This window comes from Oratosquilla oratoria, chromosome 32 (genome assembly GCF_046742065.1).
Source record: "Oratosquilla oratoria isolate Oo_2021 chromosome 32, ASM4674206v1, whole genome shotgun sequence".
Taxonomy (NCBI): domain Eukaryota; kingdom Metazoa; phylum Arthropoda; class Malacostraca; order Stomatopoda; family Squillidae; genus Oratosquilla; species Oratosquilla oratoria.
Window position 1 is genome coordinate 33,518,900 of NC_134808.1, and position 6,582 is coordinate 33,525,481.

Below are 6,582 nucleotides of genomic sequence, written 5' to 3' on the forward strand. Positions count from 1 at the left end.
AAATTCAAAGAAAGAATGAAATGGTATACGTGTGTAAAGACAAATATAAGAAACAGACCTGAACCCGTCATTAAGATAACGCCCTTGACTTATGGGGTTCTGGTTGCCGTCAGACGATTTTGTTCAGCTGATGGCAAGATCGGCGCTCATAATGGTATCTAGTGCTTCTTACTCAATATCTTGATGACGTCTTTACTAAATCTATTCTGGCTAACGCTTGGTGGGTCAAAATAGTCTCTTCGTAGGCGTGGGTTCGATTCCTACCGCTGCCACCATATGTTGTAGTCGCACACTAAGACAACACAATTTTATTCACCCAAGGCCAGGACCTACTGGTACAGGCTTTAAGCGACTCTTGACGCAGTTCAATTGCAATATTTCTTTATCAATACATACAAATACCAAAGGCTTGTTCCCCCTTTCATGGGGGGTAGCCAAAAAAAAAAAAAAAAGAAGGCAGAGAAACCAATCCCACCCATTCCATTTCCTATATATTCCACCCCTCTCCACCCTCCTCCCTCTCTCTTATCTTGGCACCTCCTGGATGACGGGTCATCCTTGCATCCTGTCCACTGCCCTGGGTTAGAAGCAGTGTCGCACGACACAGCACATCCACAGCAAGGCCGCTTCATAAATTCGGCGACCCCTTCTCTCCGTCCCCTCATTGAATATATACGCCAGATACGTCATACGCAGTACGCACAGCTACACATATTTATGTACTCAATTCCATTACGCGAGCCCCGTCCCTGCTTCCCCATCGATCAAACTCGATGATACTCACATGCGTAAACCAAACCGTATACGCATCTTGAGGGTCTGCGCACCCGTTCTAACACGTGCGGATGTAGGACAGAGTTGCGACATGAACCGAAAGCCGGATATACAGAACACGCAGAACTATACGACGCACATCAAACGATGTAAACATCGCACACTTCCTCCATCTCAATAACAACATTTGTGACATAAACAACCTACACATGGGTAGATGGTAGCTACCTTACCACCACCACTATATCCCCTCCCCTCACACATACCTCCCCCTCCCTACTGTGGCATTTTAGAAAATGGCTCATAATTATTTAAGCAAAGATGATTGTATTACGCTTGGGCAGTGATGTTGATGCGCGCATGTTTACACACACACACACACACACACACACACACACACACACACACACACACACACACACATACATACATATACCAAGGCTTTTTCACCCTTACCAGGGAGGTAGCCACACACACACACACACACACACACACACACACACACACACACACACACACACACACACACACACACACACACACACACACACACACACACATATATATATATATATATATAATATATACAGTATGTATATATATATATATATATTGTGTTTATGTGCGTGTGTATACATATATGTATATATATATATATATAATGTATATACATATATATATATGTGTATATACATATATATATATGTATATACATATATATATGTATATACATATATATATGTATATACATATATATATATATGTATATACAAAGTTATATATGTATATACATATATATATATATGTATATACATATACATATATATGTATATACATATATATATATATGTATATACATATATATGTATATACATGTATATACATATATGTATATATATGTATACATATATATATATGTATATACATATGTATATATATATGTATATATGCATATACATATATGTATATATATGTATACATATATATATATATATATATATATATACATATATACACATTCATACTTACATGGATACATACATACATACGTACATGCATACATACATTCATACATACGTAATATATTGATGCGACAAAAAAAATCACCTTTAGTCACGCTTTCATCGATATAATCTATGATGACCGTTTTCTTTCACTGCTGTCATACGTCGTTTCCCTCGCCGCTTCTGACGGTCGGAGGCGCCAGGACCAAGAAGGACGAAACGCGACGCAAAGGAGGAAGGTCCTGCAGACAAACGAAGTCCTGATGGTCCATACAGGTTCCTGGACGCAGAAGCCGTCCAGGTCGGGATTTTCTGATGGAATTATTGGACTATGAGAATCAGAAAAGTCTCCCGATTGATTAGAAAAGAAAAATAAATAGATAAAGAAATAGAAGAAGAAAAAGAAAAAAAAAAGAGAGAAAGAAAGAGGAAAATAAAAATCGTCCCCTCAGTGCGCAGATGTCCTTCTCGGAGAACTCCTTAGAGATGGAGGAGGTCGGTTGGTGATTTTATTCAGCTGAGGGGAGCCCCGGAAATGCAATGGAAGATTTGCGCGGAATCTCGAAAGTTTCGAGATACGGTGCAATGTAACCACTGCATTCACTGGGGCTTTTCCTCAGAGGAATAAAATGTCGAGGGGCACTATAGTCCTCCTGCTGGACTCAGGATTGGAGCACGTGTCCGTCGTTTCTTTTTTCTCTTAAGGTGTTTCCGCTGCAAGATTGCAGGACGTACTTCGACGGTGGTTTTATGAAAAAAAATATGTAACCATCGTTTACAAAAAAAAAAAAAAAAAATAGTTACAACTGTCATCGCGTTTTCCATGACGTCACACTTGGGTCACATGGAACATCTGTGACGTCACACATGGATTTCGTGCAATGTCTATGACGTCACACTTGGTTCACCTGAAGCCAATGCGGAGCTGGATAATTGCAGTCGAGCGCCTTGACCACGACGGAAGAGCCATCAAGACCCTGAAGGATTATCTCATTGTGTCATAACAAAAATAATCGAGATATAGGTAGTAGCCATTTTGGAATTTGGGCTGCACTGTAGCCCAATGGATACCGTGTTGAGCTCATGAGCAGGTTGTCGTGAGTTCGATTTCCAGGACCCGTTGAGTGCTTATTGAGTTCCCGACAGCCCTGGACAGACGGGGAGGTGACCCAAACATCGGCCTAAAGACTCAGGCATCGGCAAGTCGCAATTGACAGGGGTTGCCCCAGGGGTTTCTCACTTCCCACTTCCGTGGGACTTTTTTGTGAAACGTGGGGTATCTGCTCTCTATCTCGGAAAAGATCATTGCCAGGATCATCCTGAACGGTTTTGATTAAGTTGAACAGGAAACCTTATCGAAATCAAAACCTCAAAATGGGTTCCGTTCGACGTGATTTTGTGTGTCAGCCAGCACCAAAAAAGGATCCTCTATCGTGTTCTACGATTTAGAGAAAGCGTATGACACTGAAAACATCTATGGTAACTATTTTCTGTCACATTTTTCTTGCGTCGTTTCTCTCGCCGCTTCCGACGATCGGAGGCGCAAGGACTAAAAGGACGCGACGCGACGCCAAGAAGGAGGATCACCAAGAAAGACTACAGAAGCTTCATACAGGTTCTTGGACGCTGAAGTGGTCCTGGAAAGAAAAGAACTTGCGGGATCTCCTGAGGGAGTAAGAATTGGACAACGAAACGCAAAAGATTCTGATTGTTTCGAAAAGAAAAGAAAAAAATAGATGCAGAAGGAGAGAGAGAAATAGAAAAGCTAATAAGAAAGTGCGAAGACGTCCTTCTCAGAGAACCCGGTACAGATAAAGGGGGGTCTGTCCAGGATTTTATTCAGCCGAGGGGAGCCCAGGAAATGCAATAGAAGATTTGCGCAGAATCTCTAAGGTTTCGAGAAATGGTGGAAACTAACCACTGCATTCACTGGGACTCCTCAGAGGAATGGAATCTTTTACAAAAAATAAATACATAAATAAATAGAAAAATAAATAGATAATACCCTGGACCTTTCATGTTGGCAAGGAGTTGGTTGTGTGCGTATGTGTAACGTCACAACATTATCCATAGATCGGCCCATGTATGAAGTCTGAAGTCTCATCGGGAAAGCTAATAGCTGTCGATCATTTTTTCAATACGTGATCGATGACCGTGGTGAATCATACACACACAAACACACACACACACACACACACACACACACACACACACACACATACAGAATGTGTGCGTGTGTGTGTGTGTGTGTGTGTGTGTGTGTGTGTGTGTGTGTGTGTGTGTGTGTGTGTGTGTGTGTGTGTGTGTGTGTGTGTGCGGAAAACATACATGTAGCTCACGAGGGCGTGGGAGCTATTCAGTGTTCCTTTGATCTCGTGTTGTTCCAGGGGGCCGTAATTAGTGACCCGAACAAGGAAATACAATTTCCACTTAAATTTCCGATCACACGCTGAGAGTTAATGCAAGGAAGCAAAGGCAAGTGGTGGTGGCGGTGATGGTGGAGGTGGTGGCGATGGTGGTAGTCGTGGTGGTGGCGCTTGTAGTGATGTTGATAATGATGGTGATGTTGGTGGTATTTATTGTTGTGATGGTAGTTGTGTTGGTTGTGGTGGTGGTAATGGTAGGCGAAGGAGTAAGGGCATATATGATGGTGATAGTGATTGTAGTGGTAACGTCATCACCATCTTCATCGACACCATCCACATCATCCTCATCACCATTATATATAGTCTTCTTGAGGTAAACATGCTTAACTAAACGTCCTTACATTCCCCCTCCTCCACCTCCTCCACCTCCACCACTTCCACCACCACCACCTCTACCACCACCACCAACTAAGGCCTTGCTCTTACTTGATGAAGTCTAGAAGACCTTGGTAAATTTCTTCCGCATTCTTATTTCATTCTGTCTGTCGTCAGGTGATTTTATTCACGGTAGCACTCCCTCGGTGGAGAAGGGTTGAAAATTGAGTCGTCGATATTACGGACTTTTGTAAACTCTAACCAAGATGTGTGTGTGTGTGTGTGTGTGTGTGTCTATTTACTTTTCTCAACATTTTCTACTAAACAAATTTCAAATTCTATTCTGAACTTAGGTCAAATGAAGTCATTGAAATGTGTCTTCTTTTTTATTAATTTTAAAATCATCAAATTAATCTAACGCAAAAAAAATCTCTCATAAGAAATTTCTTGAATGTCGGTCATTCGATTCTCATTGATACAGTCGACATGACGTAGCTCTGACGTCACATGATGCGTAGCGCGCGAAAATTTGTTTACATTCGGGTCTTCAATCCACCATCTTGGATCAGGTGTGCCAACCCTTCCATTATGAATCCAAGAAAATTGTGAATGTCTTAAAGAGGATATCTTAACCTTGATTCTCGTTTTCCCTTTCTATAAATAAATGAGGGCTTATTTTTTCAAATCTTGATTTAATTTTTCCGTAATGGTAATTAATTATTAGTGACTTTATTCATCTCCGTGATATTAGAATATATTACGAATTTATATGATAGGATTAGCAGGACTGACTCAGTAGTAAAATACAAATTATTTCTTCGCTACGGTATGTTTATATTCTGGTTAATGCCGCCGGACGATTTTATTCAGGAGGATGGAGATGTGGCCACGGGACGAAACAGGGTCCCCATTGACATATATATATATACATATATATATATATATATATATATATATATATATATATATACAGATTGATAGACATAGATGAATAGATTAATAGAGATAGATAAATTGAGACATAGATATGTAGATTGATAGATATATAGGAACATAGATAGATAAACAGATAGTAACATAGATATATCAATAGGTAGAAAGAAACGTAGGTAGATAGAGGGATGAATAGTTAGATAGGTAGATAGTGAAAGCGAAAGAGGAAAAAGGAAAGAGAACAAAAGAGAGAGAGAGAGAGAGGTAAAGAGAGGAAGAGAGTGAGAGAGAGAGTAGAAACCTTCAGGCATAATGGACAATATAGACATATAAACACACATACACACACACACACACACACACACACACACACACACACACACACACACGTACACACACGCACGCACACACACACGCGTACACACACATGCGCGCGCACACACACTCACAAGGTGGCTCGTTTTTTGTTTTCTATTACATAACCACATTCTCCAACTCAGAGGAGGTAGGTGGGGGAGCTCAAAAAAAAGAAAAAAAAAAAAAAAAACACCATCTGGCGGTAACCATAACATAATCATCAAAGTATCTCATCGGGTTGCCGGAGTTCCAGTGGGGGCACCTCCCCCTCCTCCTACTCCCCTCCGGGAGATGTTTGTTTTGGTGAATAAAATTGTCTGGCGCAACACGGAATAAAATCAGTCAGATTATTCGTCACGTTTCGAAAATACTTCGAAACCTTTTTGCTATGGAAGAACTGTTTCCCTCGACTTGTGTGAATGAAGGGAAGGAGGAAGGGGGAGGTGAAAGGGGGAAGGAGGAAGAGGAAAGGAGGAAGAGGGAAAAGGAAATAAGGAAGAAAGAAGGGGAAGCAAGGAAAGAGAAAAGGAGAAGGGTTATGTGGGAAGTAGAAGGGAGGAAGAAAGGAAGGGAAGAGGAGGGAAGAAGGGGGAAAAGGAGGAAGGAGTAGGAGGGAATGGAAAAAGGTAATGGAAGGAGGGAGGAATGGAAAAGGGAAAATGGAATAGGGAAAAAAGGGAAGGAGAAAGAAAAGAGTGAAAAGGACGGATAGATTAGGGGAGAGGAAAGGGAAAAGGAGAAAGGGGAAAATGCAAAGAGGAAAAAGGGGAACA